This window comes from Fundulus heteroclitus, chromosome 4 (assembly GCF_011125445.2).
Source record: "Fundulus heteroclitus isolate FHET01 chromosome 4, MU-UCD_Fhet_4.1, whole genome shotgun sequence".
Lineage (NCBI taxonomy): Eukaryota > Metazoa > Chordata > Actinopteri > Cyprinodontiformes > Fundulidae > Fundulus > Fundulus heteroclitus.
Window position 1 is genome coordinate 5625981 of NC_046364.1, and position 20389 is coordinate 5646369.

At 38.3% G+C, this 20389-nt stretch overlaps 1 protein-coding gene across 17 annotated transcripts in view; it reads left to right on the top strand.

Annotated features, from left to right (window-relative positions):
• The first annotated feature begins 12016 nt into the window (after nucleotides 1-12016).
• The window catches only part of LOC105915432 (C-myc promoter-binding protein), a 101221-nt gene continuing 92848 nt past the window's right edge, over nucleotides 12017-20389 (top strand). For 10 of the 17 annotated variants that reach the window (XM_036135940.1, XM_036135945.1, XM_036135941.1 and 7 more), the window contains exon 1: nucleotides 12018-12281. The gene's annotated coding sequence lies outside the window, so the exon portion shown is untranslated. Of the gene's footprint in view, nucleotides 12282-20389 lie in introns of all 17 variants that reach the window. The other 7 variants (XM_036135942.1, XM_036135953.1, XM_036135955.1 and 4 more) reach the window with 2 other exon arrangements.

The window sequence follows — 20389 nt, forward strand, 5'->3', positions numbered from 1 at the left end:
TTAATGTATTTATCCTTGATTTGAGCAAGTAAATACGATTATCTGCCAATGGAATGAGTATTTTGACCCCTAAAATAAGATAATTAGACATCCTGCACTTGAAACAAGATGATTGAGATGAGTTGAAACAAGCTGAAAATGAGAAGACCCATAGCACATAAATAAACAGCACAGAAATGATGCAAGCACAAATATAAACGAAACCAAAACCTTCCAGGATCAAAACAAATATTCGGTGTAAGTCATATTTCACCAGCAACACAAGGCTCTCATTCTCATTTCTGCTCTTGGATCCAAGTCCACCAAAAAAAGCAGCAACATTTAGCAATGAAAGTTAAACTAAAGCTCATCACATTCCTGTTGATCCTCTGTCGTGTCTTTTTTTTTTTTTTTTTTTTTTTACCTCCTCTGATTGTTTGGAGCCAATGTTGAAGCCTCAGGACTCTGTCGCAGTATTTATGGGAGGAAGGAAGAGAGGCAGAGGTCAAAGCTGGCTTTTTGTGGCGAATCAGGTTTCAGTTATGTTGCTGCAGGCTGGAGAATGTTTGACATTTTCTGCAGTTTTCTTTTTGTTTTTATGTTGATATTTAATGATAATGCTGACAAATTATTTAGTTTTCATTACAGATAAGCTTTAAAACTTGTTTTTTTTTTTTTGCCTTTGCTTTTTGCTGTTGCTTGTGTTACAGAATTGTAAATACTTTTTTTTTTTAAACTCAAGAAATGGCAACAGATCAGAGATTCCTTACAACAAACCTGTGAACTCTGAAGCATTCGCTGCTCAGTCTTTACTTTGGAAAGCACATAAAATATGTCATAATCTAAATACTTTAACTTAGAGTCACTGAAGGATATATACAAATCTTTTTTTCTTGCATACTTACATTTTTCACAATTTTGTATGTTTATATGCTTCACATTGTCACAGCTGGGATCAGCTGCCTTGCAGCAAGAAGGTCCTGGGTTCCAATCCTGACCCTAGGCTCTTCTGCATATAGTATGCATGTTCTTCCTGTGAATGCTTGGGTTCTTTGTTAGAGTAATTATTCTCTCTAAGGTTCCCTTAGGTACAAATGCATGGTTGTGTCTCTGTGATGAGCTGTTAACTTGTCCAAGTTGTACCAAACATCCAGCCTAATACTGTAACTGCTGGAAATCAGCTCCCCTACGACTCTGAAAGAATAAGTAATAATGGTCGTACGGATGGATGGAAAACCAAATTATACTGATGATATTCAGCCCCATACTCATTAAAAAGTGTATAGGACTACATAATTAAGAGGCAAAAATTCCCCATAACAGCCGTTAGTGGCCAACTGGTTGGGTTGGTCAGGTTGAAGCCTTTTTTTCTCGTAGTGTAACAGTGCTGCCGTATATCTTATTATACGGTTTATAAAGTTTATTTGTATATTACATTCCAGCAGCAAGGCGGTTTAAAGTGCTTCACATCTTGAAAACTTAAAAACATCATAAACACATCAAAACAGTCGCTGGTTGTGAGAACAGCAACAAACGTTAAATATTATCAGAGGGGAAAAGATCAGATATGTTGGTCAGTGTTCCTGTTATTATGGCAGAAAGAAGCTCTAAATTGGTGGGTTTTCAGCCTTGATTTAAAGGAACTCAAAGTTTTGGCTGATTTGCAGTTTTCTGGAAGTTTGTTTCAGATTTTTGGAGCATAGGAACTAAATGCTGCTTCTCCATGTCTGGTTCTGGTTCTGCAGAGTAGACCAGAACCAGAAGATCTGAGCGGTCTAGATCAGGGGTGTCAAACTCATTTTGGTTGAGGGGCCGCATTCAGCTTAATCTGATCTCAAGAGGGCCACACGAGTTAACTCATTGCAAGATTAAATAGAACTAATAAATGTGGACTTGTTGTTGATTTTTATATTAAGTTAATTTCACTTTTACACAAAATATTATGAATAATCTCAGCGTTTTTAAGAAAAGTATGTGCAATTTCAACAATACTTTTACTCAGTTAAACATTTACTTGTGCATTATGCATAAGAACTGATCACAGTGATTATACAATGTTGAAAAACATTTATTCACATTTTTTGGAACTTAAAAACACTGTCCTGCATGATAAAATACATCAAACAGATAAAAATTAAGAAATTATTTGAATTTTCCCACACCTGAAGCTTAATCTGCTAATTAAAACACAGCGCCCCTCGTGGACAATATAGGAACTGCATATTTTCAATTAAATGAAGTACATGTTTTTTTCAATAATTGTTTTATCATTCCCTTCCTTTTATCTTGTCCACTTGTGAAAGTCAAATCTGATGAGCTCTTTGTGGCATCTTATTACCACATTGCCAGACAGGACACTGAAAAAAAAAAAAAAATATATATATATATATATATATATATTTTTTTTATAATGATAATGCATTTAGCCACAGGGCCGGACTAAATTGTTCGGCGGGCCGGATCCGGCCCGCGGGCCGTATGTTTGACACCCCTGGTCTAGAGGGTTTGATACAGCAACAACAGGTCTTTAAGGTATTTAGGTGCTAAGCCGTTCAGTGATTTATAGACTAACAGAAGTATTTTTATATTTGAGACTCTGATTCTGTTTTAAAGTCTATTCTGTGAGCTGCAGGGATCCAGTGTGAGGACCTCAGAACCGGGTCGACGTTCTCTATCTGGAATCAGCTGCAGCTGTCTGACTGAATAAAAGTTTGAAACAGCGTTGTCGTTCCAAACTTTCACTCGCTTCCAGCTCAACAAACCAATCGAGTCTGGACCAACAAGCACAGACGGCGCCGTACCACCCCTTAAACCATTTCCCAGACAGCTTCACCACACGTATCCTTCCGCTCATATAGATCCTTTACTATAGATCAATATTACGATAAAGCTGACCCGGAAACACATCAATAAAAATATATCATCTAACAAAAGCATGATAAAACTTTGAGCCCCCCTGTAAACACTTCAGGTGGGTCTGGGTTGAAAAAAAAGGATATATATGTGTGAAAAAAACTCATAATTTCCACTGTTAAGTATGGCAGAGAGTCTGTGATACTGAGGGCCTGCTTTATCAGAACTCCTCAATGATCCCAAATTTATGGCCAAATCAATGCAAAATTGACATCAGATTTCTTCTCATTCAATAAAGAGCATTAAAAGTATTTTAACATGGATGTTTCCAGAGCTTCCCCTCCGTGGACACTTTTAGAAAATGATTGAACGAACGCCGGAGAATCTCTGACAGCCGCTCCGTCTCTCTCTGCAGCTTATAGGCCGGCTCACTTCCTGCCCGACCTCTAATGCACAGAGGAGAGAGCTGCAGCGATGGGATCTCTGCGAAAGGCTTATATGTCTCCTGCAACTCACGTCAACAGTTGCGGACCTCACTGTTTGCAATCAATACGAGAGAGAGGAGAGTTTCCAGTAACTCAGAGAGCGTGCGTGCAGCTTGTCGCACGATGTGCAACACAAACATGAAGCATGGTCTGCATGCACAACCGGGGCTTTACCAAATGGCTGATGTGGGCATAAAATTGTGTAAAACCTAAACCAGGCCGCATGGACTGTAGGGAGGGTGAAAAATAAAGACATAACGGGTCTATAATAGACAGATGTGTGTATCGTCATTAGCTTGAGATGATTTTGTAAATAAATGTCTTCTACAACATTTTAAAGACACAGTTATGGTCTTTTATCTGTTTATTATTATGATTATTATTATGGTACTTGTATTGTGTTTTTATTATTATCTATTTATTTTTTGTATTTATGTATGTATTGGTGTATTGGACCATGAGTCCGGAATAAAGTCTATCTATCTATCTATCTATCTATCTATCTATCTATCTATCTATCTATCTATCTATCTATCTATCTATCTATCTATCTATCTATCTATCTATCTATCTATCTATCTATCTATTATTATTATTATTATTATTATTGTTATTATTATTATTATTATTATTTTAAGGTGCACCATGCAAGAACATACATAAATGTTAGTGCAACTCTTTGCTTAGAGTTTATTGTTTATTTGTTTGTTTCTGTACTTTTGGTTGATGGTTCAGGGTTCTTGGATCTTTTATTTTATTTTATTTAATTGTCTATTTATATGCAGGTTCAGTTAAGAGATGACAGAAAAATCCAACGATTTCCATGTAATACAAAAAAAAGAAAGAAAAAGAAACAGACCTGATTTGCACAAAAGACTAAAAATAAAAATGACATTGAGACGCAACACCACTGATGGCCACTAGATGTCAGTTCCAAAACATCTTTTCCTTCAACTGTTGGCCAATACGATGGAGAAGAGACTGAGTGATGGAAACCGGGTGAGCCTAGTCATCAAACGGAGGATAATAGACTGATGATGTCACAGAAACATGGATAACATGGAAGTACTTTAAACATATAGAAGTAAAGAGAGCTAGAAATAGAAAATACAAAAACAACTCAAGATACACCACCCAGAAATACCGAAGTCAGGGAAATGTAAATCACAAAGTTCATGGGTTCGTGACACATTAGAGAAAAAGTCAATGTTGAGAAGTAATTGTTTTGAAAAAAAAAGCCTTAATGGCACAATAACTGGCTCCCACTGTTAACAGTTTGTATAATTAATGCTTAATTTTATCTTTAACATGCATTAAGGATGGAGGATGTGTGCAGAGGGAGAGACTAGTTCATGGAAGAAGATTGATTTTGTCCCTGATTAACCATTTCTGTGTTGATTTGGTTGGACTTTTTAGATTATTATCCAGCTTAAAGCCCTATAAACGACTCATTTTCAGTTTTTCTGACAGATATCACTAGATGGTCTGTGTAAAACGGACTCAGGCAAGGTTTCCATGGCCCACAGCATCACAGCCCTAACATATAACAGTGTCACACATTTTAATCCTTTGTTTCATTTTAAACCAACCTGCCTTTGTTGCATAAATAACACATTTCACTCTTATCTAACCAAAAGCACAGCGTTCTAGTTAAAGTCCTACTAGAAGAGTTTGGTCAACATACCCAGTTACGTTTTGTAATGGCAGGACAAAAATAAAAAATTTTTGGCATGACTTTTAATGATATCATCTAAATTATTGTCTTGGAGACTTGGTGACCCGCTCTCTGCAGCTGCAAACTCTTTTATTTTAGCACTTTTTACACATATTTACCACATGCTTGTGCTGCCATCAGCATGTCTACTATCTAACCATTATTAAGTGTGCTGTGGCAGCAGGTGGTTATGCTTCACATATTATTGTACAGTTTTGGAATAGATAGCTACGATCTTGTGGGGAAATAAAAACAGAAACTGGCGGTATGAAGATACATTTTGGTGCATCTGTGCCTATTTGGCAGAGTGGGCTTCAAAATATGAGGATTTTAGGTGTTGCATTTTACGAAAAACAAACTGCATGTGGTTTGATTGCATTGCACTTGGGTGCAGAAGACAGCAGATGGCAGCAGTGGCCTTTTGGTTATGACGGCTTGAGTGGCACAAAAGATGCAGAAATTGCCTAAATATGTTCACAGCTCCATTAAAAAGATCTTTGCTGCAAATAATCAGCTTGTCTCTCTTGAGGAATACAGCTTGATCTCAAAATATTGGATTTAAAAAAAAAAACAGCAGATCAGCATCGCTGAGATTAGAGCTTCGTAACCAACTGCTCTCCATCAGACTTTACAGCTTTATGTTATTTTGAAAAAAGTTATCCTCACGCAAGTTAGAATAGATGCCATTCGGAAAACATTAAGTGGCATTATTTTTCTGTCTGGAATAAATTAAACAACTGTTTTTTTTTTTCCTGCTGAGACTCTGGAGGAAGGAATCAGATGTTGTGTTGGCAGCTTTTCTCCCCAAAAAAGGCTCCAACCAATCCCAGCATGTGCAGAGACCACATTAAATGGAGTTTTGTTATCCAAAAGAGGCAAGTCTCAGTTTTTTTTACAACATCTAGCCTTTGCAAGCAAAACATATAGCACATATGTTACAGATTTGTGACTCTCCGCACATGTGTGAAAGGACTCTGCCAGCACTCCACCTCCAACAAGCCTGGCACTCACCAACCGAGCCGTTTCAGCCGGTTTCATCACACACACCCACAGCCCTTCCACTCAAAATGAAGCCCAGCCGCTCCATGCCAAGCATCGCATAAAATAATCACAGTGATTTTATTTATCATCGATCAGGATGGGCTTGTAGGCCATTTGGAAGGTGATTCATTCGTTAGTTTTTCATTTGGGGTTATTTATGTGAGCAGACTGACGCGGTGAGTCAGTCCTGGTGGAGACCGAGGTGGGAGGAAGGCAGCAAAGGTCACGGGGGTCTGGTGCATTACGTACTTCTGCAACGATGGGTCCGTAACAAACATTTTGGCTCATTGTCCTTTTGCAGGAGCTTCTAACAAGCGAGCACGAGAAGAACCTTCCCTTTCCTCTCTCTCCTATTTTATTTAACTGCTCTGTCTGATGCTTTTGGGCCAAACAAAGAGGGACATTCTAAAACGCTTAACGTGAAAAAGCTTAACGTGGCTTAAGGTAGGAAAACAACGAGGAATCATCACCAAATTTCGCATGGCCATATCTTGTCATGAAGACTTAAGCCTGTCAAAAAAAATAAAATAAACCGAAATCCAACGATTATAGAAGATATCTCACATTAACGTTTTCTTCTTCATTGGCGCCTATGGCGAGAAAAAGGCTTAACGTGGTTTAATGTACTTAAACAATGCTCAGTGATCACCAAATTTCTCTTATATATTGCTTACCATAACCACTTAAAACTGTCAAAAAATCAAACCCAAAGTCCAATTATTATGGACATTATATGACATTAAGTATTTCATAGGCATAGAGGCTGGCTATATGAAAGCAGAAACGCTTAATGTTAGATAACGTCCATAATAATTGGACTTTGGGTTCGATTTTTTGACAGTTTATGTGCTGATTAGGAGCAATATGAAAGAGAAATTTGGTGATCATTGTTTTCCTACCTTAAGCCACGTTAAGCTTTTTCACATTAAGCTTTTTCATGTTAAGCGTTTTAGAATGTCCCAACAAAGAGATTCCGGGTGTCGGGATGAGCAAACAAGATCTGAGAAAAGAGCTGCAGCAAAGCTTCACATTTGTTTTATTTCATAATATTCTGTAAGCACAAACCGTTTTAAATTAGCTTTACCCTTTAAATACACGTAAGCCTTTGACAAATTGGCTTCTTTTATGGGTTGTTTATCCCCACGAGTGTCGGAGCAATCAGTCCCCCTTTCAAAGGAGGAAATAAAGTTTCAGGCGAAGGTATTACACAGTCTGGGTTTACATCGTTAATTAAAACCCAGAATTGGGTCAGTTTCATTAACAAATAGGTCCTGAGGTAATTTAACTGTCAGCATCAGGTAGATTATGTGAGTGTCTTCCTGCTGGGAGGAGACTGTGTGTGTCTCGGTGAGGGTGTAGTCAGATTCTTTGTCTCGTGGGGACATAAATTACACGTCTGCATTGCAGGGACTCGGTTTTGTTTTCGGTGACAAAAAAAAAAAAATGGGACACATAAACTAATAAAATGTTACGGTTTCCCACGAATCTCCTCTCATTTGCAGCTTCGGGGAAAATCTGAGTCTTGTTTGGATTAAGAGCATGTTGAAAGCGTCCCGTTGGGCTGTGTAAATAATGATTAGGGATATAAATGTGCAATAAATAAATAAAACTTGGTCATTCCAGGCTCTGTGGGACTTCTTCTTGGTCTTCGAGGAGCATAGCTTTGAGTAAAATGAACTCTGTTTAAATGGTAACCAGCTTTCTCTAAATGTTCAAATGTTTTCTGTGGCAATAGGAACCCTTTAAATCATGTTTAGTCCTTGTTTTCAGGCTGTTGTAGAAAAAAAATTGTTTTTATATCTTTTAAGCAACTCCAAGCTGACTTGTGTATTATCTAAACAAATGTAAAACCTAAAGAACAGTTGCCTCATAAGGTTAGTATGAGTTCCCTTTAGAATATATATATATATATAATATATATATATATATATATATACATATATATATATATATATATATGTATATATGTATATGTATATATATGTATATATATATATATATATATATACTGTTTTTTATATATACATATATATATATGTATGTATATATATATGTATATATGTATATATATATATATATGTATATATATGTAATATATATATATTAATATATATATATGTATATATGATCTAATATATATATATATTATATATATATATATATGTATATATGTATATATGATATATATATATATATATATATATATATATATATATATATATATATATATAACATATATATATATATATATATATATATTCTAAAGGGAACTCATACTAACCTTACGTGGCAACTGTTCTTTAGGTTTTACATTTGTTTAGATAATACACAAGTCAGCTTGGAGTTGCTTAAAAGGTATAAAAACGGATTTTTATACTGTGGATGATATATATATATATATATATATATATATATATATATATATATATATATATATATATAAATAGGTCTTCTTAGAAGCAAAATCTCCCAGATAAAAGTAGATATTAATAATTCATGATTATGGCTCTTTTCTAGCCTGATTGGGGTTAGCTCATCTAACAGATCTTTTGGCTCAAAAGTGACTCCTTTCTAAAAAATAATATACTATTTCAATAACAGATGCAAACAGCCAAATGTTTTACAAAACATTCAGTTAATTAACAGCACAAACAATATGAATAAAATAAATATTTAGGAAAAATATATGTATACAAAGGATAATAACAAAGCTTGAATAATGTGTCATGAAGTTACCACAGATATTTATTTTGATTAGTAACACAAATCTATTCAAGAAAGACTGAAAACAATTTTATTCCACAAACATCTAATATGTTATGACACCTCTACGTGCTTTAAAAGTGGATGGTTTGCAGGCATTTTTCTTATAATCTTCTTACAGTCTACCGCCGAGGTGGGATCAACAGAGCAGCCTGAGACCTTTAAACAGGAGGTTGCAGCATCACATGGGTCTGGTGAGGGATTTAGAGAAAAATCATCCCTTCCACTGCATGGATACTGTCTGCAGTCAGATACACCCGGATCTGGCCGTCCATGCGAGTTCGTCCAGACAGCGAACCACATGAGGCAAATAAAAAAATCCTAACCTGTCATCTCAGGACCTATAGCAGGTTCCTGCTACTGTTGATGTCAAAGTACATTCCTGTACCGTCACAAAAAGGTTTGTGAGAGAAAGAGAGAGAGATCACGGACAAATCCAGTACCACCGCCTCTGGAATGATGTTTGCACCAGAACCTGTTTAGCAGAAACCCAAACAGAGTGGTCAGGACAGAGAACGTCACACTGAAGTGTGAGCTGGAAGTGTTATGGCGGGCGTTTCTCTGCCGCATCAGGACCCGTTTAGCGCACCATCACATGATCCTCCAGGATCTCTGCTGTGTAGCAGGGGGGTGCCTTTGGGAAACGTGAAACCATTTATCCATGTCTTAGACTTAGACAACTTTATTTGTCATTTTGTATGCACAGAGCGCGTACAGAACGAAATTTCGTTGCACACAGCTTTGTAAATTGCAGTAAAAGTTAGATTACAGTTTTAGGTGCAGCAGAGATTTAAAAGTAAACATAGATTTAAAATACACTATAAAAAACAATTGAAGTGTAAACAATGCAGGAGAAGGTCACAGTATACAAACCATTGAATGTGCGGAATTGGGTTGTGCAAGGGTGCTTTTAAGGACTAAGAGTTCGGTAGCATTTATAATGCTAGATGGAGATGCAATGATGCAAAGTGTGCAAATATGCAAATGTTGTGCAGAGTTTATGGGTTGTAGTTCAGCCATTCAACAGCAGTTCAATGTGTTAAATAACCTCAGCGCATTTTGCAGGGACCACTTGACCTTACAACCATGTTTTTTTTTTTTTTGACTGCGGGAGGAAGCAAGTGTATTTGTAAAAAACCCGAACATGCACGAGGAGAACATATAAAGCCCATCCAGAGGGAGCCCAGGCTGGGATTCAAAGGTTCTGTAGCATCCGCTGCAGGTCCACCAGGTTCTGCAGCAGCTTTTCCCCCGCTGTCATCCGACTGTTGAACTCTAAACTGGACTCTGCATCACATTTGCATCTTTATTTAGTACTACAAACGTTGCTGAACATTCATTATCCATTTGCCTTTTTGCACCATTATTGCCTTTTTTGCACCATTATTTTTGCACATAAACAAATGGCTGAACATTCTTCCGTATGTTGTTCTTGCACACTGTTTTTCTCCTGCACTGTTACATTCTGATCACTGCTGCAATTTGTATTGTAATGTCGCCATATTCCACTTGCAATCCCATTACACTGTCGTAAGCCGCATGCAACGAAATTTTGTTTTGTATGCACTCTGTTCATACAAAATGACAATGAAGTTGTCTAAGTCTAAGTCAATGACAGTGATCATAGCACTAAATGCATCAAGGACTGCCTGTAAACTCAGATCAAGTAATTCAGAGAATTCAAGAGGAGTATTTGTGTTTTTGGGGGTTGCATGCTTTCACAGCCATACACTTTCCTGAAAAAGACTGTAAAGAAGCAACAAATCTGGGTTTTTTCAACCCTCATCCAGCCATGGAATAGAAAGTTAACGGACTTCATTAAGCTCCTATTTATTTAGTTATGTTTGCAACAAATGGTTAGTTATAAAATACTTTTGTATTTATGATTTTCTAACGTTTTCTAATTTGTGTGCATTCTGTTATATGGTTTGCAACTTTTAAAGGAACAAAGCAAGTCCCCAGAAGAGTTGACTTGTGGGTCTAAGGTAGGGGTGGGAATATATCCTATTGTTTATCGTTGTTTTGGAAAATTTCTTACCGTGATAAGAAATTTTGGTTATTTGTGATAATGATAAACTTTAAGTAATGATGTTTAAAAAAAAAAACATTTAACTTATGAGAAAAATATTGTTTTCACTATTTCTTCCAAGAAAAAAATCAATAAATTCAAAAATATGATTGAATACAGTGTCTTAATTGGTTTTAGTGATTGTTATGTAACTGCTGTCCCAAAGAAGCCTGTGTCAAATGGGCATGTTTTTCAAGAGCAATAATTGGTATTGGTACTCCCTATTTTCCCCCAGTAACTAGGGAATATGTGCGCTACAGCATCGAATAACAAGGATTTTCTCATGTTCAGGGGGGGCTTAAAACGTTTAAAATGTCTAATGCCATATACTTTTATGTTATGTTCTAAAACTATCAAGTATTGAGAAAGTCATGTGCTGAAATATTTTGGATTTTATTCATTTAAATATATATATTTAACATTTATAAATATATAAATAACAATATACAAAAACATATATTTACATATGTGTATACATATATATACATATATACACATACTTATATATATATATATATATATATATATATATATATATATATATATATATATATATATATATATATATATATATATATATATTTAATATGAATAACATGTAAAATATTTCAGCACCTAATTTCCTAGTAGTTGATAGTGTTAGTACATCCACTGACTGTAGAATTACCTGTGAAACGTTTTCACTCAGCCAGAAAACTGCTTGTTGTTGCAAGCAAATCCTGTGGGATTCTGTGAGAGTAGGGAGTAGCAAGATGGTGGGTTATATATAGCTCGGTGGGTTGCACGCATTCACATTCATAGAGTTTCCTGAAAAAGACTGTAAAGAAGAAATAAATCCTTTTTTTTTTTTTTTTTTTAAATCCTCATATTTTACCACAATAAAATATCGTTATAAGATTTTAAGTCCATAGCCCCCGCCTGTGGCCAGAGGGTCAAATGGTTAAAAACCTCAACGCTCAGGGATGGGGCCAGGGCACCCTGACTACTATGGCTTTAGACTCGCCCCTGCGTCTGAGTGTGTGTGTGTGTGTGTGTGTGTGTGCGCGCGTGCGTGCTGGGGTCATTGCTGGAATGAATGTCCTCTCAAGTGATGTAAAAAGGAACGCGCGCGCGCGTGTGTCTGTCGGCGGCGGACTCCCCCATCAAAACCAAGATGGCGGCGGAGCGCGCGCAGCCGGCTCGGCTCGCTGAGTGACGGACAGACAGAGGAGGCAGCCTCCCTCACGGTGGGGGACTAACGGATAGGAGACCAGAATAAAACGGCAGTCCTCCCGGCTGAGCAGCGCGCCTTCGCCCCACAGCAATGCGGCTGCACCGATAAACCACCACCGGCGGCGGGGTGGGGGAAGTTGTGACCGATTTTGACGTTCATAAGCGGGTAAGTAGGGACCGATGGACCGTTACCGAGAGACTGTGGAGGGGGTTTACCGAGCAGCTGCTGCCGCCCGGCTGCGGCTCCGAAGTAACGGTCACATTATGCTAACTCTGCCCGGTTGTTCACCGCTGCGCTCCCCCCCCGGTTTAAGCCGAAGGTTGTTCCACAGGTTGTTGGATGTGACTGGGTCTACGTTTGAGCAGGTAGTCGATCAAACCACATCAAACCCATCACGTCAGCCGGTCTGAAACCCGCTAAGCGTGCGGTTCCCGGCTAAAAATAACCCTCCACATTCTCTCTGCACCTTCCAACTTGAACGCCTGTTGTGTTTTTAATTAGCTTTCCCGTTCAGAGGATGCAGAAGTTGCACTGATTGCATGCTGGTGCTGCGAGTGATTTGTTGCTGAAAGACTGAAGGGTTTGTCAGTGGAAAAGGTTTATTTTTTATTTTTTTTATTTTCTGTCAGCTGGTGGCAGATAAGTGACAGCGTGGTGAGTTTATGCAAATGCAGCCTTGCAAATAAAGAGCATGTGGAAGTTTAAGTCATATCTCATTGACTCCATCAATGAAAGTGAAGCTAAAGCAGCAGGGGCGGTTCTTGCATGAATGGGGCCCTGGGTGGGGTTTTCCCCTCTGCTGCCCTCCCTATACAGCCATTAACTATGTTACGGCCATAAACGTATTTATTCAGCGGTGCCTTGACTTATGCACTGCAAAAAGGGAACTAAAATTAAGTATATTTCAGTGTATTTTTCCTTGATTTGAGCAGCTAAATAAGACTATTTGCCAATGGAATGAGTATTCTTACCCCTAAAATAAGGTTATTAGCTATTCTGCACTTGAAATAAGATGGTGGAGATGAATTGTTATTATTTTAAGTGCAAAAATCCTATTCCATTGGCAAATAGTCTTTATTTAGCTGCTCAAATCAAGGAAAAATACACTAATTTCAAGAAAATTTTACTATTTTCAGCTCCCTTTTTGCAGTGTAATTGGGTCTGTGACGGAGCTCTTAATTCAAATTATTTGCATGTCAAATTAACTTTTCCCATTGAAATATTCTTGCAACGCCATTAATCCCTTCTGAATCACTCCAAAAACACCACTATTATAATTTTTTTTTTGTTGTTGCATGATTTTGAATAACCAAAAATGTACATTTAAATAATGAACACAGTATTGCATAAAAACACAATGCAATAAGATTCAACAAAGCCGCTCCACTAAATAGATATTCTGAGCATTACGGTACACTGTCACTACCTGATAGGACCCCTGAGCTGTCTACCAGACTGCCTGACTGTAATGTCTAAACTAGAAGTGCAATCATGTAAGGCAGCCTGGAGTATGCGCTAGCAACAAGAAACCTAGTAAATTAATTCAATAAATAGTAAATATAACAGTTTATTTTGGTCTTATGTTAGCAACAGGGCAGTGTAGTCCAACTACTCTGTCCTACCATCAGAGACGGATAGAGAGCTGTGGACAAAGACAGGCGCACTGCAAAAAGGAACTAAAACAAAGTAAAATTTCCTTGAAATTAGTATATTTTTCCTTGATTTGAGCAGCTAAATAAGACTATTAGCCAATGGAATGAGTATTTTTTTTATCCCTAAAATAAGATTAGATAAGATGATGGAGATGAATTGTTCCTATTTTAAGTGTAAAAATCTTATTCCATCGGCAAAAGATCTTATTTACCTGCTCAAATCAAGGAAAAATACACCAATTTCAAGAACATTTTACTTTTACTTCCTTTTCTGCAGTGCAGAGTGATATTACACACTTGGGAAGAATATTTAATGTGCCTTAATATGGTGCATCTTACGGTTCAAAAAATACGGTAATTATGTTCAAATCTAAAACAGTGGTAAAAAAAATCTAATTTTCAAAATCTAAATAAAGTTAAAGCCATTTAGTGAAGTTAAAACTATAATAGAGTCACACAAAGATAAAACCGCTCAAAATCATGAACACAAGGTAAAAATAATGCGGAGAATCCCCCTTTCCATTAATGGTTTTTCGAAATGGGAAGTAAGTATTTTAACAGTACTGACTAAAAAGGAAGTAATACTATTGACAAAATGTGAACCAAATATATTTACTGTCTAAACTAAGGGGCCTTTCCAAAGTATTTAAACTCTGGGACTTTTTCATATTTTCTCATATTAAAACCACCAATTTGAATGTATTTTATAGTTGCATTGCATCTCTTAACGCTTGAATTCAAACCTCCGCCCCAGTCTAGAGCCGTTTGCGGCCTCTAACAGGTTCTCTGGCAGGAATATCCTCTATTTGGCTCCATCAAGTTCCCCATAAACTCAGAAAAGCTTCCCCGTTCCTGCTGAACGTATCCCAACAAAAAGGCAAATATTTAGGGCTGGACGATAATTCAATAACAATATATATCGATCGATAGATGTATATCCATGATAGAAAAAAAGGGTCAATAAAAAGATCAATAGAATAACAGTTTTCCTTCCTTTTGCACTCTAGCCTATCATGTGGGTTAATTGAACAGTCATTACATCCTCCCAACCAATCAAACGCCGACCCAGGATTGCTCCGTCACCAAGCTCCGCCCCCTTCAAAGAGTTCAGAGAGCACGTGTTCTTTATATAAAAATAGGTTGCTAAGCCAGGGCTGCACTTAAAATATATGTTTTCAATTTGTTGATAATTATCAATATCGATACAATATGATTTATATTTTATCAGTATGCTTTTTTTCTATGTCGTCCAGCCCTGATAGGTTTAATTTCTAATTATAACTTCGTCAGCGAAGGATCACCTTCCAGCATTTCCTGTGACGCCTGTATGCCACGTGGAAAACTGTAGAAACGAGACTTTATGTGGGTTTCTTTCAACAGTTTAATAGTCTCTTACATACTGGATAGGTTGGTAGGATCTCTGCAGAGTTACCAAAGTGGCTGCTGCTCAGAATAACGCTCTCCTTGCCTGGCTGGTCAGTTTAGGATAAGGGTTTGACTGTTAATAATAAAATAATCTAATAAAATAATCTAATTTCTAATTTTTTTTTAATCTTAAAATTGTGATTTAATGCAAATTTTTTCCAGTTTAATTTTTCATGTCTTTTTAAACATATACTAACAACAAATCAATTTGTTTCCTTGCCGTGCGTATTAGTTGCTAAAAGACCCGCAGTGTCTAAACTCGGAGCAGAAATGATTGCGTTCTGCCTACGATATATTTCAACCAAAATTGCAATTTTGACTTTTCTCTGCATTAACCACAAGCAACAAAAATGGCCTCTAAATAAAGATGTTTGCAAACAGGGACTATTTAAAACAAGAACTTTTAATGTTTCTATTAATCAGAATATTATTCAAGAGAACAGCTTTTAATTGATTTGGACATTGATTCTTGTTGAACATAAAGATAAAAAAATAATAGTTTTCCTTCCTTTTACACTCTAGCCTATCATGTGGGTTAATTTTACAGTCATTACATCCTCCCAACCAATCAAACGCCGACCCAGGATTGCTCCGTCACCAAGCTCCGCCCCCTTCAACGAGTTCAGAAAGCACGTGTTCTTTATATAAAAATAGGTTGCTAAGCCAGGGCTGCACTTAAAATCTATGTTTTGAATTTGTTCATAATTATTTTTTGTATAGATAATAAAGTGCAAAGGGCAACCAACAAGCAAGTCTATGTGTTAAACTGATTGACCAGAACTTAACGCTTTGTATGATTATATAAACTCTAAAACAAGTAATAAAATTAGATTATCTCACTGCTGCAACCGTCTTCCCTTCCATGTGGAGGCAAATCCACTTTAAACATTTTACTGACACTTAAAGGACGTGTCTGATTCACTAATTGTCACATAGACAAAAATTGCAAACGTCTGCGATTTGGAAATTGCGTTTTTTTTAAATCGCGATTATATTGAAAATGCGATTAATTGTGCAGCCCTATCTGTACGTTGTTTGTATTTTCCAAGTGTTCTGGTGTGGTGTTGGTTTTCAGGAGCTGGGTTTGGGCCCTTATGGTCAGGAAAAAGGACCTCTGGGCCCAGCAGACCAACGTTGTAGGACCAGTTTAGAGACGAGCTCTTCCTCTTCCAACACGACTGAGCACCAGAACGCAAAGCAACGTCCATAAAGACACGGATGAGAGCGTTTGGTGCTGACGACCTTGACTGGCCTGCAACCCGATAAAAAACACCTTTGGGGTTAATTGGTGCGAAGACCGAGACGCCATAGCGGACCCTGTGGAGTAAGACGGGATGTCACTTAGGTTAATATGCGAGTTTTTGGCAACATGGTGTGCGTCTGTGTGAGAGACGCTGCAAACGAAGCTGCAGAAGATGTTTGATCTCGCTGTTTTATCAGGCCTTCCTCAGAAACCGCGGTACGAGTTTTTAGGCAAACGTTATTGTTGTGATGGCTGGAAAAGCCTCTCTGATACCACAGCATCAGAAAAAGTCAGTTTAAAACACCTGAGCCTCACACCTGTACTATATATGCACAACCCTGCTCTGTTTTTAGCGATTTAATCTCAGTGTGGAAGATTGTGTTTTTTTTATTGCACATGTTGGACAGGTCCAGCCATTTGAGGCACGTCCGTTATAATGCTTAGGGGGCAGAGGGTGGTCCTTTGGGAATGCCAGAGTGCAAAGGAAGGTCAGACTGGAGATGAACGGATGTGGTCGTGCTGAAAAGGCCAACGTGGCTTGTGCTGTCGTTGCCTGACCTGGCTGTGCAGCGGTGAGTGAGACTTCAAACGGAGCAGACGAGACAGCCAGACGGTCTGCTCAGGTGACCGACGCCCCGAGGTAACCCGGATTCTTTGATAAAGCCTGCTGTCTGTGCGTCTCTGTGGGTTTTAAAACCTGAGACACACCTTATATTCCTCTTTTTGAGCACAAATAAAATGGCAGAATGGGAATGCTCTGCATGCCTGACCTGGACCGTTTCTCTGCAAGTGAGTGTTAGATTTTATTTTTTAATTGAATGCATTGATTTTTTTTTATTTTTTTCTTCTATTTGTAGGACAGAAGATGCTCTCTGTCTGTGTTATGTTTGCAGAAATAAGGTCAAAAACTGCTTCCTCTCTCAGGGGTTGCTTTGTTGTGGAGCTGTAGCAGAACTGTGACGCCAGGAAGTGATTCCCAAGTGGAGGCAACATGGCCCTTCAGCCTGTTTTTAGCTGGTGATTATTTCAGCTTTAAATAAAACACGACGGTTATAAAAAAAAAAAAAAAAAAACACTTGAAGATTTAACTGAGGAAACCCAGGCTTGGCTGCAGCCGGAGCTCAGACCTCCAGTCGAAGGGAGGGATGGAGAAGAAATGCGGAGATTAAGCAACAGTCAAAGTAATTTGCATTCCGGTCTGTTTTATTCCCCGCTTATGTGCGTGTTGAAATAGCCCGACTGCCTTTTTTTTTTTAGAAGTCCTCGCTGTCATTTTTGCTTCTGTTGCGTTAAGAAATTAGCTTTTTATTGGCGGCGCAAAATGCTGAGCAGTGACGGTTTGTAGTCTGAAAACAATCATCATGTTGCTGAATGTCACATCTGCTGTATGTCCCACAGTTTTCACATAGGGTCAACCGTACATACCCAGGCTTAAATTAATCCATATAACCTATTACCGTATAGTTCGGACCAGAAGGCGCATTAAATACACAGTAGTGGGACTACACTGCCCTGTTTCTAACTAAAGGCCAAAATAAACATAACTTTTATGTTGAATTAACTTAATAGGTTTATTGTTGCATTCATTATTACATGAATGTTCAGAAATTACAGTCAGGCAGTCTAGTAGACAGCTCAGGGGTCCTATCAGGTAGTGACACAGTGTACCGTAATGCTCTGAATATCCATTCAGTGGAGCAGCTTTGTTGCTAACCACTATAAGTCGTATTTACACATTTTAACAGATTTTTGAGCGCATTGTCCCACATAAAATCAGTCAGTAAGCACAACGGTGATCATAGATAAGGCGCACCATCTATTTATGAGTACATTTATTATTCTTTTTTTTTTATTTACCGTGTTTTTTAGCCTTACAGTCCGAAGAACACAGTAATATCTGGCTTTCTGACCCATAAAAAGTTTCAGATCAGTGAGCTTTTTGGCCAATTCTGCCTGGATGTTTGGCCACTCTTGTTGGGGTGTTGGTGGTTCTTTGCTGACGCCGCATGTTTGATGCCTCCCAGCCCGGTTATTATGTGTTTGGGATCATTTTCCCCTCAACCTTCTTAATCTGTTTAAGGAGAAGTCGAAGAATTTGGAGTCGGTCCTCCTTCTTTATTATCATTCCATCCATTTTGTTCAAATTACCTTGCAGCTCAGTCGTCGTCTCATTTGACCAGAAAACGTGTCTTTAGAAGGTATTTGGTCTGGGCATGAGGGCAGCTGGTGAAATTTCACTGGTTTAATTTGCAGTTAGGCCGTTTTTTCTTGGCTGCCATCCTTGCGGCTCATGTTTTTTTGTTGTAACGTTTTCAAATTTAGCTCTGGAGGTGGTTGTTTCCGATCTTCGGACCCAGTTTCCTTTTATCTGGGAGTGACGTTGAAAGAGTCTTCCCAATGCACCAACTCCAACCCTGTTAAAAGCACGTGGATAATTGTATTTATTACATGCACCATTTCTGGATCAGAAGGACGAATCACAATAAATTCAAACATTTGCATCGGTTCTTGTGGCACTGAAGTTTCTATATAATCGTTCAGCTGTGGAAAGTGGAGCTGAACTGATCTGACTTTCAGGCCTGATGATGAATAAATGTGGGTTCTTTCTGGAAGTGGACAGGCGAAATACGGGGGCGCGTTAATATCTTACTGCACCTTGTTTTAATGTTAAAATTACAACTCGCCTTTTGGTTAAGAAACCAAGAGGTTAGTGGAAATTCACATTAAAACAGAATTTCTAATCAGTTTAGCGAAGATTAGTCAGCCAGACTGGTGAGAAACCAGACGGGTCGAGGTCGTAGCGTGTAATTGTAAATATCGTAATGGCCGTTTGTTGAATGTGGCGGCGGATGACGCCTGCCATGTTTTCCTGTGGGAAAATCCTCGCTGCGACTTAATGAGGCCCACAGCTCCCAGTCTGGTCCAACTACTGGGTTTATTTCTTGTGCACAGAACGGTTGTTTATGTGGAGCAACACGGCGGCTTGTTTTCTCTGAAACATGGACGACACGACAGCTGCTCTCAGACGCTCACAGATTTAAACATCCCCCCGATCAATAGCCCATTAAACAAAAAAAAACACCAGCTATGACTCTTTCCAACTAATTCTGCTTAAGCAAGTGTCCCTAGAAGCTGAGCACATAACTATGGCCCCTATGTGAGGCTGGCAGTGAGACAACTCTGCTAATCCACTAATGATAATGGAGACCTCTAATCTGTTTTTTATAAGGGAAATTAGTTTGTGCTACAACTCTGTTTAAATGGATTTTCTTTAAATGTGCTCATTCTATAATGTGGAGCATGAACTCCTTGACTTTTGCTATTGTTTGGCCCTTTTTCTGTTGTGATTTTATAAAGAACAAGCGGGCACAGATGGGTAAAGACAAAGGAGGCCCTTCCTTTCAGCAGCTAATACCGCTTTTGTACCTCTCGAGGTCCCGCACCCCATGTAAACAACACGGCTACTCCCCAGCACGCCGCTGCAAAAAGAAATTGATATCGACCTCCGAGTTTTATGCTTCCATTATTCACGAGCGGACATCTTTTTTCCGTGAATGAAACTGCTACGCGTGCCACACCTGTTGCGTTCTGGCTCATCAGCGGAGACGGAGATTGACGGGGTCAGGTAGGGAAGGGCGAGTTGTTACTGTTAAAAGGCCTCTTGGTGTAAATTCAGCCTAAAATAAAGCTACAGTGGAGTGGTAGCAGGTAATTTTCCCAAAGGACAGCAGAAGTATGATTACCGTTCAGGGCTACATCATTGACTGACCTCTAACATTCACAAAAATATATATTTTACACTGCATACCCAATAAAAGGGATTTTCACCTGCTGCTGGCAACAGTAGCCATTGTATGGGCCGTGCTAGGGCTGCACAATTAATCGCATTTGCAATATAATCACAATTTTATAAAAAGAAATTTCCAAATCGCAGAGATCCACAATTCTTGGCT